General features: G+C 44.6%; 1 protein-coding gene across 1 annotated transcript in view; it reads right to left on the reverse strand.

Annotated features, from left to right (window-relative positions):
* Window positions 1–21,057, reverse strand: part of LOC142818109 (uncharacterized) — a 495,850-nt gene that overhangs the window by 21,705 nt on the left and 453,088 nt on the right. The window lies entirely within an intron of this gene.

Below are 21,057 nucleotides of genomic sequence, written 5' to 3' on the forward strand. Positions count from 1 at the left end.
AGAGATGGCACAGCGTTCGGAATGCCGTTGGCATTCTATGCATGGCTTGGGGTAATCGTTGTCGCGAAAACCTGATAAGCTCTAGTAATTATTCCGATCATTATTGTGCAACCATTGATAAAGTCCCGTTTGTCGAAGCACCAGATACAACATATTTACGCGTGCGCATGTTGTGGTATGGTCAAAAAACGTAAAAAGGTTGACTAAAACATACTTGTAACTTGTGTTATTATGGTCAGTCCAAATTCATTGCTATATAGGCTTGCGCGCTATCGTAGTATGGTATGAGTAAACACGTCAAAATGTGTGCCGCTGTGAAAAATGGTTCATTGTACTCTTGTTTTTTGCGCTTACTCTATATGCATTCTATGTGTAGTATGTGTCCATGTGTGCATGTGTAGTTATATGAATTGTATTAGCATATATTAGGGGTCCGGTGTCAGTTAGTAATCCATGAATGGCCTGAGTCGCCAACTATCCGCAAGTGATCGTGGGCATGACAAAGTACGTCGCCGCAGGCATCCTTCTTTTAGTATTGTTCTGTCCCTTTAGATGGCGCCAGCTACCACCTACTTCACATCTGTGACGTCACACCTCCAGCTACTTATATAAAGTTGACCATCTATCTATGAAAACTGAAAGACTGGGTCGGAATGGTTTCTCTGTGATCTAGTCTACGGTTTGGAGGCACATCTCTGCACTTGCGGCCCCGTAAACGTATGGATAACGTCACTACACTATGTGAATCTGCGAGAAATAAATACACCAAGCTTAGCATGCACTCTTCGGGTGAGGACTCTGCAGTATCCGTGTCTTTGAAAGTGAACGTCGCCTCGCTGGCCGAAAAAAACCTACTAGCTCCGCCGTTCTGTTTTGCAATGTTTTCTTCACCACAGGTTCGTCTGCTTGTTTTTATAATCTATTCGTACAATATCAAGCTCAGCGGGACCGTTTTTTGTAACTTTCAGTGCTGTGTACTCCTTAACAGTCGAGAATCGACGCATTTGCTAAGCTTACTCACTTCGCTAACCCGGAGTCAGCTATCTTGATTTTCATAGAGAGGAACATGTTTCTCCATGGCAAAAGAAGCAACGTTTCTCTATTTAAAGACGGACATTGGGGACATAGCCGTTCCTCCCTAAATAGAGAGAACGTCACTCCATTTTTAAGAAATGTGTTAGTCCCCAAAAGCCTCATTAGTCTCACCTACATCAGTGTGTATGGATCGAGGAAGATTTTTGACCTAGAGAGCAGCAAATCAGAGGAAGCTCAGAGATTTTGTACGATAAAACAAGAAACCACAAGCTTGTTCCATAAGCTTGTTCCAAGCAAGACCATATACTGCGTTGATTATTCGATTAATCAGGTTTGTGCTCTACCAAGGTCTGAAAGCCCCGATAAAACGCATTGACTTGGACAAAGAAGCCAAGGTAGACCATTATCAATCAAGGTATCCATCTTCAGAAGCCCATTTCATAAACAAGAATATTTTTGTTTTTTCCTCGAGTCGTGTTCTGCTGGTATCGTACTGGGAACGGAAACATAGTTGCCTGACGATATGTCAGACAGTGAGCTGTCTATGTCTAAATGCTTCATCATATTTAGGAAAGGTAGAATAGCATCACGTGGTGGTGGAGTGCTAATTGCTACAAGGAAAGATATGGACGCATGCGTCATTGTAATTGACGTGTGCCTTGGAATCTTGTGGGTTGCGCTCCACTACTCTGCAGCTGTAACTCGTACTAACGGAGTCTGCTACCGTGCGCCAGATTCAACAGATGATTTTCGTAGTACCTAAACGAGTCCCTTAACAGATTGCAGAACCAATTCCTAGTGTCACCAATTCTTTTGGCGGGTTATTTTAATTATTCCAAGATTGGACTGGCAGGAATTCATGGCTCTCGATGGCACAAAAAAAAAACGGCAATGTCAGAAGTGTCTTGATGTGCTTTCTTTGTTTAGCTTAAGCCAAGTGGTTTTTGTGCCCATGCGCGGTGAATCGATTTTAGATCTCGTGCTCAGTACGTATCCAATCAGTATGTGTGTTAAAGTATCAGATGACGTCAGCGATCACAAAATCTTCGACTGCGAATTTTAGGTAGTCAGAGAAAACCCGTGATACAAAGAAACTATCTTTGTCTATGAGCGAGCAAATACTAGCGCAATATCAAGCCACCTCTCTTCCCTTTTTACTGAGTTTTCAAACTCTTTTAGTTTTTTTATTTACAGATATTGCTGTCTCATGTTTGAGACACTGCAGGAGTGGTTACAATAAACGAACAAAAACAGCACAAATAAAAAAACCTAAATTTGCATAACTAGACACCTGTTCAACAAACAATGAAAGATCAAACAAAAGAAACAGCAGCAAAACTAAGAACATCAATTTACATATTTGGACACTTGTTCAACAAACACCGCATGCGGTAGTCGTTTCAAAGTAGTGTCCAGATTATTCCAAGTGTCAACTGTGCACGAAAAAAAAGAGTATTTATAACAATCAAGAAAACATTTGAATGGCACAATGTTCAACGGATCGTATCGGTGAGTCACCTGGGTAGGATGATTGGTGAATGAAATGGGTGTGGCTGTGCGGACGGAATTGTGCACGATGTTATGTAGCATGATAAGCCCATCACACATACGTCTGTGATCTAAATAGTTTAGCGATAAAGCATGGTAGTGCTCAGAAGGGGAGAAATCACGGTCATAACGGTTAAAAATGAATCTAATCGCTTTTCGCTGAATGGCATTAAGTTTATTTATGTCAATTGCAAGATGTGGTGACCACACAACAGACGCATATTCAAAAAGAGGCCTGATCAGTGATTTGAAGGCTATAAGCTTGCATTCTTTTGTGGTGTCTTTAGCGTTCTTCTTAAGTAACCTAATTGTTTAAGCGATTTTGCAGAAATAAGGTCGATGTGTTTGTGCCAATTCAAGCTTAGAGAGAATAGAACTCCAAGATACTTTGATTCCTGAACTTTTTCCAGTGTGTGATTGGAGTCGCCATATCTGAATTGCAATGGCTCCTTTTTATTTGTAAAAGTTAGTGTCACAGTCTTTTGAAAATTAAGCTCCATTTGCCAAGTTCTACTCCACTCGCAAAAGGAAGAAAACACATCATTCAACAAAACTTGGCCAGTGACGCTACGTACATTCGAACACCGAGATGCAAACAAAAAATGGACACTTACCCCGATAAGCTTATCTCACTAAGAGAAAAAATATATTCCCATAGTCACTATAACTGCACCAACACAAAGCACCTGGTTTACGACTCAAGTAAAAGGCTGTATAAAAAAGAGAAAGGATTATACTCACGAGCAAAACTGACGACGTCAGAGGATAATTGGGAGTGTTACAGCGAACACGCGCAGATATGTAGAACGGAAATCGAAACAGCGAAAGACAAGTTTTATAACTATGATATTTCTAGGATGTTAAAAAGCAATAGCAAAAAAGTTTGGAAAGTTGTGAGTCGTAGCTACGGGTCCAAGGCCCTAGTATCAATAGCTAAAGATGGAAAACTCCTTTCCTCATCAGACGACGTGACACAGTTCGGTAATTTTTTAGTCATGTTTTTACAAATGAAACTCCGAAGTTACCTAACCTAGGCATGCACTGTTTGTTTAACTTCCCAAATAGAATATATTCTTACCACTTCGCAAGGCATCGCAGCAGCCATTGATCGCCATCCTGTAAACTCTGCACCAGGTCCTGGCAAGATATGCCCAAAACTGCTTAAGATAGCAAAAATAGAATTATGTTTCGTGTTGAGGGCCGTTTTCCAACGGTCTCTCGACGCAGGCTGTGTACCCGTTGATTGGAAGCTAGCTCCGTAATCCCTATATTTAAATCCGGAGACCGCTTTAACCCAAAACACTACCCCCCGCCGCGGTGGTCTAGTGGCTAAGGTACTCGGCTGCTGACTCACAGGTCGCGGGATCAAATCCCAGCTGCGGCGGCTGCATTTACGATGGAGGTGGAAATGTTGTAGGCCCGTGTGCTCAGATTTGGGTGCACGTTAAAGAACCTCAGGTGGTCGAAATTTCCGAAGCCCTCCACTACGGCGTCTCTCATAATCATATGGTGGTTTTGGGATGTTAAACCGCACATATCAATCAACCCAAATAACAACAGACCAATCTCTTAATTAAGATCGGCAGCAAAGTGCTTGAGCATAATATTTCATCGGCAGTCGTGAACTACTTAGGAGAAAAGGATTTCTTTTTTTGCTAACCAACACGGCTTCCTGTGCGGATGATCTTGTGAGACACAGTTATTTGAGTTAATCACTGATATTCACATTGCGGTATATGATAGATGCTAGATTGATGCTGTTTTGTAGATTTTAAAAAGCCTTCGATAAAGTATCACATGACAGACTAATGAAAACGCTTACCAGCCTTAACTTAGACAGTCACGTAATCAATTGGATATCGCAATTCCTAACTAACCAGTGCCAATCTGTTGTAGTTAACGAGAAACATTCCCCATTAGCACACGTGAAATCGGGAGTGCCTCAGGGATCTGTGTTGGAACCAATTCTATTTCTAATTTACATTAATGATATAGCTATTTTTATGACTTCACGGTGAGATTGTTTGCGGACAACTGCGTAATATATAGAAGGGTGTCTAACAGTGAAGATGCAAATAATCTGCAGGGGGATCTTAATAGGCTAAGTAAGTCGTGTCGAGACTGGCAGATGAAAGTTAACGTGAACAAAACAAAGGTTCTTTCATTTGCTACAAAAATAAACGCAGTAACTAATGGCTATACATTGAATGAGAAACAAGTAGAAAAAGTATCCCATTTCAAGTGTTTGGGAGTTCATTTAACGAGTGACATATTATGGAACCTACACATTGACGCAATCGCTAGCAGCACGTATGTGACACTCGGATTCATAAGGCAAACCTTACATTTTGCCAATTCTGCTACAAAACTTTTTGCTTACAATATGCTGGTCCTTTCTAAACTTGATTATGCTTCCCAAATATGAAGCCTTCACCAGGCGTACCTCAGAATTAAAATAGAGTTCCCTCAAAACAAAAGCGTCTAATTCATAACAAAAAATACTGTGAAACTTCTAGCATAACTGAATTAAAAAGGTCGCTAAAGTGGCCGTCTTTGCAGTCACGTAGACTGTTCTCACTTCTATCTCTCTTCCACAATCTTTATCATAATGATTCGCCTTTGTCTGCACCTATAAAACCTGCCCATCAAATATTCTGTCGCCTTGATCTTGAATTCAAACTACAATCTTTGTTTGCCGTACAAACCTGTCCTTATATTCGCCACTGGTTTTTGGTATTAATCATTGGAATAAACTGCCTAAGAACATTGTTTGTACAAAAAGCCACTACGAAGTCACCGACAAATTGAAACTTCATCTTCATGCTTGAGCAACCCTGTATAACTGGCTCAGATGTACTACATATGCGCATCATGATACTTCTAGCTCACTGTATAGCTCCGTTACTTTACCACTGTGCGGGAAAAATTGTTCAGTCTCGTTTTTCTTTTTTTTAGTGCAGTGTGTCCTTATAATTACTTTCCATGTACTTTTCCTAACTACTTTTCATGGTTCTTTATTTTTGCACGATGATGTTCAGTTTTTCAAACCTTTTACTTCTTTAGCGCTTGTGCTGATTCTATGTATGTATACTATAACCCCCCTCCCCCTATGTAATTGCCTCGGGCCTTTAGGGTACACGAATAAATGAAAGGACGAACCACACAACCTTTTAACACCTTTTTACCTAAGAATGTCCAACAGCACAAAAATATCCGTAGAAATACCCGAGGGTTCACAACTGACAAGCTAGTGATGCAATACAACGAAGGAATAATAACGCTATAGCGTTAGAGAGTTCGTGTCACAGAAATTCCGCCGTCGGCATTGGCACCGTTGGTTGTAAGCGAAAAATCCCCCGTGAGCGAAAAATCTAGAAAGAAGCATATAAAATATAGAATAGAATTTCCGGTCCAATTGAGGATTGAACCTTGGCCGTTCGCATGGCAAACAGGTGTCTTACAGCTGCTTCGGGAAAAAACCACTACATAAATGCCAAGTAGGGCAAGGTTTCTCCTTAACGCAATTTTTTCAAAAGGTTTCACGACGAAAACGAATCCACTCGGCGATTGGTAGCCGCATTTGAGAGACCATCATACTAAGTCAAAAAAAGGCCGGGATAGTGCAGCCATCGCCGCTAAAACACACAGGAACTTTCGACAGCTCTAAAATTGGACAACTATGTCAATCTAGCGGAAAACACATCTTGCCTTTCCAGAAGCGTTGATCAAGCAAACACTAGATAATGTGTGGCCATCTCTGAGGCATTGTGAGACTCTTTATGGCCTCCGAGATGGCGAGCGCGCGGCGTGTATCCTGCAGGCCATGCGACTCTTGCTTGAGATCAAAAACCTGTATATACCATGCGCGCGCGCGCGTGTGTGTGTGTGTGTGTGTGTTTGTGTGCCATCTGTGAGACATTGTGAAAAACGTGTCTCGACTACAGCAAAGCACCGTTCTAGCAGAAGGAAGTGGCCACACTGCACAGTCCCTGCATTACTATAGATACGTCGCACGCGTTTATGTGTGCGTGCGTGTATGTAACAAAACACACACGCGTGTGCGCGTTTGTGTGTGTGTGTGTGTGCGTGTGTTTAACAAAACATATTGATAAGCATGCACTTTGTGGTTGAAGGACGCCCTAGGGGCCGGATTTCGCTATCGCGTTCGACTCTTAAAGGTGAAGTTTAAGGGTCCCCCAATTTTCATTCCTACTTGGTCGCAACGGCAGTGAACTGTGCCTAAGGCTGCCTCTGAAAAGCATTGTGTTATTTCGTCTACCTCTTTGCTTAGGTGCGGAGGACTGATTTTATGATTTCTTAAAGGACGCCGGAAGCTATGCTAGATGCTATTGCAGGTAGGTACGCACCGTAAGTCAGTGCTGCCACCAAGATAACACGTTTATATGCACGCGTAGCGGTCCATGACCAAACTAGATGTCCATAATGAATGGACATTTGTTGTTTATTATTGGCTACAAACACTAATGCAATAAAGGCAGGGCTACTGTCTATAAATTGCAGTACTTCACATCCGTGTATGATCATTATCATCATCATCATCATTATCATCATCATCATCATCATCAACATCAGCCTGACTACGTCCACTGCAGGAAAAAGACCTCTCCCATGTTCCGCCAGTTAACCCGGTCTTGTGCTTGCTGCTGCATATTTATACCTGCAAACTTCATAATCTCACCTTCCCACCTAACCTTCTGTCTCCCCTCTAACCCGCTTGCCTTCTCTGGGAATCCAGTCAGTTGCCCTTAATGACCAGCGGTTATCCTGTCTACGCGCTACATGCCCAGCCCATGTCCAATGCCTCTTCTTGATTTCAGCTATGATATCCTTAACCCCCTGTTCCCTAATCCACTCTGTTCTCTTCTTGTCTCTTAAGTTTACACCTACCATTTTTCTTCATATTTATCGCTGCGTTGTCCTCAACTTAAGCTGAACCCTCTTTGTAAGTCTCCAGGTTTCTCCTCCGTAGCTAAGTACTGGCAAGATACAGCTGTTATATACCTTCCTCTTGAGGGATAGTGGCAATTTACCTGTCATAATTTGAGAGCGCTTGCCAAGTGTGCTCCACCTCATTCTTATTCTTCTAGTTACTTTAATCTCGTGGTTTGGCTCCGCGGTTATTACCTGCCCTAAGTACACATAGTTTTTTACAACTTCAGGTGCACTATTACCTATCTCAAAGCGCTGCTCTTTTCCGAGGTTGTACATTACTTTTGTTTTCTGCAGATTAATTTTAAGACACACCTTTTGGCTCTCCTTGTCTAACTCCATAATCATGAGTTGCAATTCGTCCCCTCAGTTACTCAGCAATGCAATGTCATCGGCGAAGCGCAGGTTACTAAGGTATTCTCCATTAACTCTTATCCCTAACTGTTCCCATTCTAGGCTTCTGAAAACCTCCTGAAGCACGCGGTAAATAGCATTAGGGAGATTGTGTCCCCCTGCCTTACACCCTTCTTGATTGGTATTCTGTTGCTTTCTTTATGAAGCACTACGGTAGCAGTTGATCCCCTGAAGATTTCTTCCAGAATGTTTATATATACTTCATCTACGCCCTGATTCCGCAGTGTCTGCATGACGGCTGATATTTCTACTGAATCAAACGCCTTCTCGTGATCGATGAAGGCTATGTATAGTGGTTGGTTATACTCTGAGCATTTCTCTATTACCTGATTGATAGTATGAATGTGGTCAATTGTTGAGTAGCCTGTTCGAAATCCTGCTTGTTCCTTTGGTTGATTGAATTCTAATGTTTTCTTTACTCTGTTGGCAATTACCTTTGTAAATAGGTTGTACACTACAGAGAGCAAGCTGATCGGCCTGTAATTCTTCAAGTCCTTGTCATCTCCTTTCTTATGTATTAAGATGATGTTAGCGTTCTTCCAAGACTCTGGTACCCTTCCCGTCAAGAGACACCTCGTAAACAGGGTGGCTAGTTTTTCTAACACAATTTGTCCTCCATCTTTCAGCAGATCTGATGTTACCTGATCCTCATCAGCAGCTTTGCCTCTTTGCATGCTCTCCAAAGCTTTTCTGACTTCTTCACTTCTTCTATCATTACTGGTGGGGTGTTATCTGGGTTACTGCTAGTTCTTATCGTATTAAGGTCGTGGTTGTCTCGGCTACTTACAGATTTCTGTAAAACCCCTCCGCTATTTTGACTATCCTTTCCATTATGGTAGTTATTTTGCCTTCTTTGTCCCTTAGTGCATACATCTGACTTTTGCCTATCCCAAGTTTCCTCTTCACTGCTTTGAAGCTTTCTCGGTTTTTTAGAGCGTGTTCAATTCTCTCCATGTTATACCTTCTTACATCGCATACTTTACGTCTATTAATCAACTTCGAAAGCTCTGCCAGTTCTGTTTCGTCTGTTGTACTTGACACTTTCATGATTTGACGCTTCCTAATTAGGTTCTTTGTTTCCTGGGAAAGCTTGCCAGTGTCCTGTCCAACTACCCTGCCTCCAACTTCCACTGCACACTCCGTAATGATACTCGTCAGATTATCATTCATTGTATCTACGCTAAGGTTGGTTTCCTCACTAAAGGCCGAGTACCTGTTCTGCAGCGACACTCTGAATTCCTGTACTTTCCCTCTCAGTGCTAGCTCATTGATTGGCTTCTTGCGTATCAGTTTCTGTCGTTCCTTCTTCAAGTATAGGCGAATTCGAGACCGTACCATTCTATGGTCATTGCATCGTACCTTGCCAACCACTTCCACATCCTGCACGATTCCTGGGTGTGCCGTCATTATAAAGTCTATTTCGTTCTTATTTTCGCCATTAGGGCTCCTCTATGTCCACTTGCGGTTTTCTCGTTTTCGGTAGAAGGTATTCAAAATCCGTAAATTATTGCGTTCTGCGAATTCTACTAGTAGCTCTCCTCTGGCGTTTCTAGTGCCGATGCCATAATCTCCTACTGCCTGGTCTCCAGCCTGCTTCTTCCCTACCTTTGCATTAAAGTCGCCCATCACTATAGTATTCTGTGTTTTTACCTTACTCATTCCCGATTCCACGTCTTCATAGAAGCTTTCAACTGAAGCGTCATCATGGCTGAATGTAGGCGCGTAAGCCTGTACTATCTTGATCTTGTATTTTTTATTCAGATTAATTACAATGCCTACCACCCTTTTATTGATGCTATAATATTCTTCTATATTGCCAGCTATGTTTCTGTGAATTAGGAACCCCACTCCCAGTTCTCTTCTGTCTGCCAAGCCCCGATAGCAAAGGACGTGCCCATTCTGTACCACCATATAGGCCTCATCTGTCCTCCTGACCTCACTGAGCCCTATTATATCCCATTTAACACCTTCTAGCTCCTCGAATAGTAGAGCTACACTTCACTCACTAGATAAGGTTCTAGCGTTAAACGTTGCGAAGTTCAGGTTACCATGGTGGCCTGTCCGGATCCAGAGATTCTTAGAACCCTCTGCTGCGTTGCAGATCTGACCACCACCGTGGTCAGTTGCTTCGCAGCTGCTGGGGACTGAGGGCCGTGAGGTCTTTGACGTATGCATGTGGGAGGTGGTGGCCAGATACTGCACCAGAGTTACCAATCCTTCTCTGGTAAGGGAGTGCGTTCCCGGCAGTGTTTACCGGTGAGGCCACACCCCAGGCCTCTTAATGCAGTTTCATCATCACGCGGATTTTTTTATCCGGGTGGGAACTTCGCGGCACCGGGATTTGAGCCACGGACCTTTTGCATGCGAGGCGGATGTTCTAACTACTACGCCATCGCTGCAACTCAACAAACTTTTACTTTATCTCAAACGTCTTTAGTGTTGATACAGAAATCTCTTCGAAACACAGACTTACACAACTAAAAAAAGTGTCAACTGACCCGGTTTGAGAGTGCAAGGATGACATTGCCAATGTTGGAAAGCGAGCGATTGATGTTCTGTGCCTCGCGTGAGCGGGCCCCTACTGACTGAGATTCAGAGAGGCGTTCGCTGCCGGCCAGATCCACCAAGTGCAGGCGCACTGCATAGATGGCAAGAGTGTCGTGTCAAACACACTTCTCACCCAAAGGTGCACACACATTCCACAGTGCCCCTTGTTTTCGATCTGTTGCACAGGATTCGTGTGAGAATTGTGCCTCAGTGAAATTGAATGGGAACCTCTCTATGCATCTAAGAATGCTTTGAGGAAAGCCTCAGTTGCCGCAGACATTTTTTCCACTTCCTCGTTGGGCTAAATTGCACACTGCTTGCCTGCTTCCCATGTGCGAAATGACGTTTGCTTGGGGCTCCCTAACCCAACCTGCTGTGGTAAGAGAATGGCCTTAAAAAAAGAAAAAGGACCATGTCTTCGAAGGAAACCCTAGTGGTATGAAAGGCAGCAACGGTGCACGCAGCGTTGACCCAGTTGAAATGAGCATCGACGCGGGTGCTGAGAGAACACTTTGAAGCGAAACTCGGTGTAGGGCTTACTTGAGTAAATGTTTGTTTGAAATGCAAAGACATGGGAGGCAGGCTGGGTTTCAATTAGGTTTCATCCACGGAAGAAGAAAAGACAGGAGGGGGAAACTCTGCTCCTTTCCGCGCCACGATTGAGTAGCCTCCTGGAGCGGCTGCAAACGTCATAACAGCGCCACCTACGGAACCGCGGCCGAACTGCCACGCCATAGCAGCAGACGCAAAAAGCGTATGCTTGCACGCTTGTTCGCTGGTCAGTGTATTAGTGCATAGCTCAGATACGCTCGCTAAATGAGACTGGAAAACATTACGACGAGTTTTGACTAAGCTAGCCAGATCGCCTTAAGAGAGAGACCATACCGCGATACTTTCGCAAAGCTGTCCACAAGCGCTAAACAGGTTTGCTTTCACTCTTTCACCTTCGCATGCGGGGGTAGAAATATTTGTGGGAACATCACATAAAACCTGCGGTAATAAAAAAAAAACATACAGGGGGAGCTTTCGATATTAGAGAAGAGGCAAAAAATAATTGAAACGGAAAAACAGAAAACACACTTTTCTGATGTGTCTGCTCTCTTCCGAAGCTTGTTTTATGTTGTGACTTCCTGAGAACCAATCGCTCATGCCAAGCTATAACAAGCAAACACTTAAAACTGAGAACTACGCATTTTTAGCAATGTAGCTTACCTGAAAGTTCGGAGGTTGGTAAAATTTTCGCCGAAGACTTCTGACTCGTTTGGCGCTACTTTTATCGGTAATTTCAGCGATATTTAGGCCAATTCTTGGGTTCATTTCTGGGTACAAGTAAGTAAAACCTCCGCCGCTTCAGAGAGTCACCAGATCTTTGGCTGGTCAGGGATGTCTGTAAATTTAGGCCTAGTGTAGTGTCACGCCTTCCTACTGTTCCGCTGCGAAAATAATTATCCTAGACACAGTCGCTTCCCTCTCATTGCCTATCTCCTCTTCATATAGCCCTCGCCCATTTTTGCTGCTGTTCCTGGTCAGACGGAGCATTGAAAGCTCAAACTTTCTTTGTTATGCAGAACTGATTCCAAGCTCAAGGCAGTCTCCGCTATTCTGTTCAAATCAATTGCCGTCTGCTCTAACGTGCTTCGTCAATGTCTGTCTTTCTTTCACGAGCAGTAGTTCTGTATGGCACTGTTATATCGAAGAATGTGCAAAATCTTTCCTCAAGGTACACAGTGAGTGATTTTAGGCATGCGCCTAACTACGATGACAGATCGTCTGTTTCTTGTTTTTTTTTAAAAATTCTATCACTTCCTTTCTTTTGTTGCCCGCAGAGCATTTGATCCAAAATATATAATTAAAAATGCTGGCACTAAGACATTCTCCAAGCTTCATTTTGTTTTGGCAAAATGCACCGATGAAAAACTTTCGTAGCTGCATCTAGTAGCACTGTGGAGTCGGCGAGAAGAAGATGTAGCAGACGACACTTGGGTGCCGTCGGAGACCGCGGGCGCCATGGGCGCGTGCGCTCTCCTCCCGTGGCGGAAAATGAATAGTTCTGTGCATCGCTGCAAGGATCCCTGCAAGCACGTTTGCCAACCTCCTCTCTCAGGGGGACATTATCACGGCGCTCGCTCGAGCTGTCACCGGCCTGGAGTTCCCCCTCCCGTCTTTCTTGCTCCGTGGTTTCATCGCTCCTAAACAAGCTGAAAGTGTTTTCACTTGACGTGCAATCGAGCGTTGCAGGCAGTGGAGATGGTGAAGCGAAAGAAAAGTGTGTTGCGAGCTGGCGGAGGAGGAACACCACCTAGATGTGTAGGAAGAAGGTGGCAGCTACTGTGGGTGAGGGAGAGAGCGACATCAACGCGCAGTTGCGACTTTACCTACTTGGCACCGCTCCAACACCTGTGGCACGACGCGAGCATGTGCAGTAGGGGTGTACGAAGGGACAGTGTTACACAGGCTAATCAAAGAGCTGCTTTGCATCTAATAATTTCAACCACTGGGGCTGCAGCAACCGCACACAGAATCACTGATGTTTTTGACACATGCCACCTTCGAAGCCAGCCGCCAAAGAGAGTCGGGACGACTACGTCTGCTTTGAGCACAGGGTGTGATGTGACATAGGTCTAAGCTTCGAGGCTTATGCCACATCAGGCAAAGACTACGACTGGAGACACTGGCAGATGCAGGGCCGGTGACGTTAGTTAAGAGCGTCGCAGATACCAGTGACAAAATTAGACTGATCTCAGACTTTGGTGTCTTAGGAGCAAGTACGACTAACCCTAGGGTTCAGAGCCTCATCACACTCTGTAGGGAATTTTATGAAGTGCTCCAGAAGATTTGCTTAGTGAGTACATGTAGGAGTTCAGTACTCTTGTATTTTCTTGTTTATTTGTATTTCTTGTTCTGTTTTTTAGTGCAGTGCATTTTCCTTTAATAAAAGTGTTGTGGTGCTAAACAAGTACTGCTTCAGTCCTTCTTGCACAGCCACTCAGATCCACGACACTAGGGCTGTCTAAGATGTACTAAAATCGTGCAATGCATGCGTCACCCATGAATCACGACAGTGGGTGCCAGAGTATGTTCGATGAGTGGCTGAGCACCACCATGTCATTGTAGGAGTCGTACAGTGAAGACGGTTGACCACCTAGAGCAATGCAATAACTACGTACATTGGCCGATCATGGTGGTTGGGTCCTGGGACGCCGGAATGGCGAGTGGGGTCGGATACCTGGGGTAGTGATCATATGCCATTAATTATCGGTTTACAAAGAAGATGCATAAGGAAAACTCGACGACGTGTAGCGATCACGCATTGGGACAAATTTCGGGAATCGTCAATTGATAAATTTCCCACAGAGCCCACCGAAATTGTTCCCGCTTTGCAAGAGCTGCTACGCAGTAACACAGTCATGACCACTATTGACGAAAGACAACTTCAACCGGATCTCGCTCTTTTGAGACTCTGGGCGAAGCGACGTCAGGTGGAGCTGTATGCGTCGAGAAATTCAGATGCACCAGATAGCCGTGCACATGCAAACCATATAGCAGCAAAGCCCCTTCGGCACGAAAAGCAGTTTTTTCGACCGCGGTGGCATGAGTGGCGTAAAAAACTTGGATCTGGCATGAAAAACAGAGCCCTTTGGCGTACGTTCAGGTCGATGGAACATGGTTACAAGCAACCTGACTCTGCAGTGAGCGTTAGGTTATCGATGCAAAGTATGCCACAAGGATTTGCAGAGCAGGCTGCAAGAGCATTTTTCACGAAGTATAATAACGCATCTCCTATAATTTGCCCCAAAATCTACGAGCTTGAGCCAAGTGCCAAATCCGATATATCCAGTCCTTTCGGAATGGCCGAACTAATAGTGGCGATTGAAACTTCTCACCAAGGAACAACACCTGGTCCAGACGGTATTCCAGATGACGTTTTCAAGAACATGAAAGGTGAAGCTCGGGATGCACTTCTGTAGGCTATAATAAAGTATGGGAAACTGGGGACCTCCCATCTGACTGGAAACATTTAGCTGTCGTCCCAATTCCAAAATCCGGAAAGTCTCAAAATAGCCTGGAGTCCTTACGCCTAATTTCATTGACTGCTACTGTCTGCAAGAGTGCTGAGAAGACGCTGGCCACACGTGTTTCCTGGTGGGTTGAACGACACAAAAAGTACTATGCGGCTCAAATCGGCTTCCGTTCTTGTTTCGGGACTGAAGACGGTCTTTATATTTTGTCGGACGACATTTTACAAGTTTATCCACACAGCCACGCAGTACGCACTGTAATAGCAACGGACATAACGAAAGTTTACGACAACATAAACCATGACGTCATTTTATCCAACCTCATCGAGCTCGGATTTTTACTGCAGGTAGTAAATTTTATTTACTCTTTTCTTCACAACCGCATATTTGTGATAAGAGTATATGGAAAGCCTGAAGGTTGCTCCATGTCCAAAGAGGTGTCCCGCAAGGATCCGTCTTGGTTCCTCTCCTGTTCAACATTGCTCCAATACCTCTAGCATGGCAATATCAATGAACAGGTGATAACTTGGATTCGGGAATACTTGTTCTTGCGTTCTCACTACATAGTGGTAAATGGCGCAAAATCGGGTATGGCTAGCGTAACATCTGGTGTCCTTCAGTGCTCAGTGTTGGGCCCCTTGCTCTTTTTATTATTCATAAATGATCTTCCCGACACCATCGCTTCCTCCATCAGATTGTTTGCTGATGACCTAATAATACACAGGAAAGTTACAAGCGTCGATGATACCGTTCTTTTACAAAATGATTGATTGAAAATGGAAAACTGGTGCCGTGATTCACATATGCAAATGAACGTGCAGAAAACTGTTCATATGCGTTTCACACACAAAAAAACGTATGGCATCGACACTTTATAGTCTGTCTGGTTCTCCATTACAAACTGTTTCAGAGTATAAACACTTGGGCGTATTCCTTACATCATCCATGTGTTGGCACAGACACGTCAATTACGTTACTGCAAAGGCATCTAAGGTGTTGGGATTCTTGCGGCGTAACACAAAGATGTTGCTTCAGCAGGCCTGCGATCTTCTTTACAAGAGCTACGTCACATCAATATTAGAGTATGGGTGCACTGTGTGGGATCCTCCCACAAATGCCGATTGCGACAAGCTTGAGCTGCGAGTTCAGAACACGGCTGCAAGATACGTTATCGGTAGCTATGAAAGAGACCTTAGCATTACTGCTACAAAGGAAACATTAATATGGGAGCTTCTAGAAAAAGAAGGCAAATGTTGCGCTTGAAGCTTTTTCATAATATATATTATGGCCACATTGATATAGACTGTAATCAGTATATTCTTCAGCCCCATTATGTATCAAGACAAACAGATCATGAGCTCAAGGTTACAGAATATAGCTGCAGGACTAATCTTTTTAAAAGCAGTTTTTTCCCCAAACCGATTTCTGAATGGAATCGTCTGCCTGCTGACTAGGTCAGCATAATAGGTAACGAAGCTTTTGCGGCTGCTCTTTGACATCTCATTCTGTCTTCAGCTGCAGTCAAGTTTTACGCAGTGTTTAGTTCTTATCACATCAATTTTGTATTAGTTATGTTCGTACAGTATAAATTTCATTTTTGTTTTCTCTCTTCATATGGGTTAGCCAATCTTTATGCAATTCATGTGTATCGACAACAATGTTTGTCGCTATTTCTCCTTAGTTTTTCACTACCAATGTTCTTGAAATGTATGATTTATAAATTCTCTGTGTAACCCCTCCCCCCCGTAATGCCAAAATGGCGCTGTGGGTACGAGTGTAAAAAAACTACACCGAATTCCAGACGTGAGATTTCTGATATACGCTGATGATGTGACTTTATGGTCTGTACATAAAGACGTCTCAAGGCAAGCACAACAGCTTCAGAAAGCCCTTGATGTTCTTTAAAGCTACACTCTGAACGCAGGGTTAGACATCCCAAAAATCATGCCATGTTCAGGTAGCTAACAAAGCAGGACGCAGAAAAATCAAGCAGTGCCCTTTTGCATTTACACTAGGTTCAGTGACCATTCCTGAGGTTTGGAGGTCCGCATACTAGGTCTTTATATTCACCAGTGCGGCACTGGAGAGCACTGGCTTCAAAAAGTGAGACAGAGTTCCATAAAAACACTTCATATGATTCGCCGCATCGCATCAAAAGCAGCTGGAGCTCGTACACATGTAGCTCGACAGCTCGTCCGCACAGTTCTTCAGCCAAGAATTTTATACCAGACGCAATTTCAATGGTTAACTTTGGCCCAGTTGGCACAGTTGGAGACTATTAGCCGTGATGCTATGCGCACAATAACAGCGTTACCTCGCATCACTCCCATACGAACTTTACAGGAGCACGCCCAGCTTAACATAATTGGAGAGCTGGTTACGCAAAGAGAAAAAGCTCGTGAAATCAAAAGGCAACTTGTACTGGTTGTTGCTGCGTTGCATGCTCACTTTCAACGTAGCTCTGGCATTGACAACCAGTCCGAGTCTATGCCTTTCTGGGAATTCACGACCATCACATCTAACAAAACAACAAAGCTACGGTGTTCTGATACATCATCTACAATTGGCGAACACTCCATCATCGAGGCCCCATGCGCTAATAACTGCAAACTATATACAGATGCTGCTATCCTACCAGACGGCGGAAGGACATCATTCCTGAGTACTACGCATACTTTTGTCAGAAGCCACCAGCATTATGTATCTATGGAAGCTACTCCTCTTGTGACGGAGCTTCAAGCCATCCGTGACGCATTTCAGGATGCTACCTCTAAGCTGCCCACGATTAAGCAGATTGACGTATACACTGATTCCTTAGAAGCTATTAAGGAGCTCAAGAAAGTACACAAGGCATGGAGATCTACGAGGAGATTCATAAGCTGAACCATAATACGGCTACTTGCGTAAAAGTACATTGGATTCAGGGCCATGCTGCGAACCCACACAACATTGCTTCGGACCAGCAGGTGCACTGCCCTCCAGACATAGACCTTCCAGCCGTTGCCCTTCCACCTCAGCATCTAAACGTACTCTATACCCGTAAAAATGTTTTTCGGCAGGATACACGTGCTCTCATTCTACCGTGTGTCTGCTCTCTCCCCCCTCACCTTACTATGGCGGAGGAAGTTGTGCTCAGGAGGCTTCGGGCAAAGGTGGCCCTTAAGCCGGCCGTGATATCGTCATGGAACTGGTCACATTTATAAGTTGGTGATACGTGTCCGTATTGTCCTACTCCTGCGATGCAAGCAGATACATACCACCTTTCATGGACATGTAAAGGGTTGTAGCCAGAACGCTCCCGTCACCTCACTCAAGCCAACCATTGCTACAGCGACACAGCCAGTTACAACCGCTGGATACATGAAAACAGATTCCACAAGACACTACTTCACTTCACACACAACACCAGCTTAACAGCACACCTTTAACACAAAAATATCATGCCTTAAAGGCAAGTCTGTCGCAATAAAACAAGTGTCGACCCCCCCTTCCCCCCAACTTGCAACCCTTCGAAGGAAAAAAAAGTTGACTCTGAACACAGCCTCATGCTGTCCCCATAGCACACTATAGTAAGTCTTTTAGACGAGGGAGTAATGCAAAGAGACATTTCTTTGACCGTGAAACGTCGCTTACGACTCGTCATCGCTGGAGAGAAGGAAGCAGCAGTCACCATCATTGCCATCGTGTGAGCTATTGCTGCTGCTCATCGTCGCAAGGGCTGCTGGTGGTACTGAGATGCCGCATGTAGAAAGCGCCGCGTCAACCGTGTTGGTTGAGTATCGTCCAGACTTAGGTCCGAAAAAAGAACAGCATGTCACAATGCACACGAAGATCTTGGTCCTATGTTTTCTCTATTCCCTCCCGCACTTTTTCTACATTTTGTATCATAAAAGTCCGTGTATAGCCCGGAGTTTTTTTTTTGAAATTTTAGGGAACAAAATTTTCGCCCAGTGCTATATGCGGGTGTTAAGAGTTCTCAGCCGAAATTCAGTTGTGGTTTCAGTATACCGCGGTGCTATTAGCATCATTATCAGGAGTTTGCACGCTTATGCGCTAGGTGCTAGGTAGTGTTAGCGGCAATAGCAGGTGCCAGTCTTACAGACCCTTGTGTGCAACAGTGGGCAGTTTTCTTTGCTTCGAGTTGGCGCTTATAATGATGGCCACAATTTTTTTCCTCAGATTTTTACAACATATCAGCACCACGAAGGCAGTAATCCGCTGCTTTTAAAAGTTGTTGCTGCTGCCGAAACGATTGGCAACTGCGCCGTGGAGCGGCAGTTCGGAGTCAACGAGCGGAGTATTTGCGGTTGGCGGAAGCAGAAAGACACCCTCTCTGCTTGCAGACGCCAGGAAAAACGTTTCCGCGAACCAAAGAATGGAGCATTTCCTGACGTGGAACGAAAACGCGCAGACTGTCCGGGAGCAGTGAGCTGCACATCTCACTGTTACATCTCGCTGTTACAAGTGGAGGCAAGAAAAATCACCCGAGACAAAAGCAGTCAGGCAGAAGATTTCAAAGCGAGCAAGCATTGGATGTTTTTCTTCATGTGCCATGCTGGGTTCTCCCTACGTCGATCTCAAAGTAGCTACCAAAGAGATACGAAGAGGACCTTGTGAAGTTTTAAAAGTATGTAATTGCGCTGCGAAAGGCTGTCCCCTTTCAGCTGGGCCAGATCTGCAACGGGGAAGAAACGCCGGTCTACCTGGATATGCCCTGGGCGCTGACGGTGCATCAGAAAGGATTTAGGCAAACTATTGTGCGAGTGACTGGGAACGAAAAAGACGCGGGTGACTGTATTGTTGCCCTGCACTGCAGGCGGTCGCAAGCTACCACCCTACGTGGCGTTCAAACGAAGGATGCTGCCGAAAGGGGAAAAGTTCCCCCAAAAATGTCGTCGTCCGCTGAGAAGACAAGGAGTGGGTGAATGAATCGCTAGTGCTTGACTTGAAAAAGTCCATGTAGTGTCGACGGCCATGAGCACTGCTGGGGCAGTCTTCGATGCTTGTGCCCGATGGGTTTTGGTGTCACCGGACCGACCCTGTAAAGAGACTGCTGCGCGACTCCTGCAGTGAGCTCGTCGTCATTCTGGGAGGGATGACATCACAGCTGGAGCCGCTTGATGTGTACCCTAATGAGCCATTAAAGGACCATGTCAAGCGCCTGTACGCTGAGTGGATGAGTTCTTGAGAACCAGAAGTGACTCCTGCCGGACGGCTGAAACTGGCCTTGCCAGGAATGCCGTGCTCGAGCACTTGTATAGTCGAGACTTGGGCCTGCAGTTTCAAGGCGCTTGTTTTCGCGCATTCAAAAAGTGCTTCTTCTCGAACGCACTTGATGACACTGAGAATGATGTGCATTTATGACAAGGGAGCTTCACAAGAGAGTGCGTTCAACGATGACGATGAATGAAGTGTGTCAATAAATGCATTTTTCTGTTTTATACTGGCTATATTCGGGTGAAATTGTTTTGTCGCACATACTATCCCCAAATTACACCCTGGACTACATGCGGGTCTGAGCTATACGAAGGCTTTTACGGTACTTCATCGTTGCTTTCCGACTATGCTTAGAGGATCGCTTGCCGCTTGAAAGCAGCGCTGTACTGTTGCTGGTATAGCGATGGCTTCTTGGTGTCTGTTTAGCAGCTTCACAAATCACACACACCACCACAAGCGAGGCGAAATGCAAAACTGGCGAACAGGCGTGAGCGCAAAAAGGCATGAAGACGCTTGTGGGCCCATGTGACTGGTCTTGTGGTTCAGTTCCCCAAGAAGTATTGGAGCCCACACGGCATTGCCAGCTTTTCCATTGCCTAGTCAGCAAGTGCTGTTAGGGCACGCTATCCACTGAAGTGACACACAAATGTCAGATCTTTCGCAAACGGTATTTTTTTGTGAGCGAGAGATGCATGCTGAGTTTTTCAGGACGGATAAACATATCTTAATATTGTTAGCGAGCGAAAAATGCATGCCACGTTTCTTTGTGAGCGAAATGCACTGTCTTTCCCATATGCAGTGAGTGCCGGTGTTGTTGCCGATCTCACCCGACAAACTCGCCGATGCGGTGGAGCTACCATTGAAACTGTGATGAGGTTAGTGAAGCATCATAAAAAAAAATGCTGTTTCTCCAACACGCTTTTCGGGCACCTCCTTTTCTAAACACCATAGCAATACCGTAGTTTCATGATTGTCGCAGCAGATCATAAAAATGTTTGGCTCCCAAAGCGGCGTGCATGCGCGTTGGGAGAAGCTCCCGCAACTTTGTTGCCTCTGCGGCTGATATCAATGCATCGAATAGCAGTGAATCTGAGGACGACAACCGTTCCTATGACCCCTCAGAAAAGTCGACTTCATGATTCAAAGTCAACTTTATAATTCCGCATAAAGGTCGACCCCCGAACTTTGGAAGGCGATTTTACGAAAAAAAAAGTCAACTTATAGTCGGCAATATACGGTAATAAGGAGATCCTCAAATTCTAGTTGATATTGTTGCATTTGTCCGAAGAGAGTTCCAACATAGCTCTAACCGCAAAACCTGGATACA

The sequence above is a fragment of the Rhipicephalus microplus genome, chromosome 5 (genome assembly GCF_043290135.1).
Source record: "Rhipicephalus microplus isolate Deutch F79 chromosome 5, USDA_Rmic, whole genome shotgun sequence".
Classification (NCBI taxonomy): Eukaryota; Metazoa; Arthropoda; class Arachnida; order Ixodida; family Ixodidae; genus Rhipicephalus; species Rhipicephalus microplus.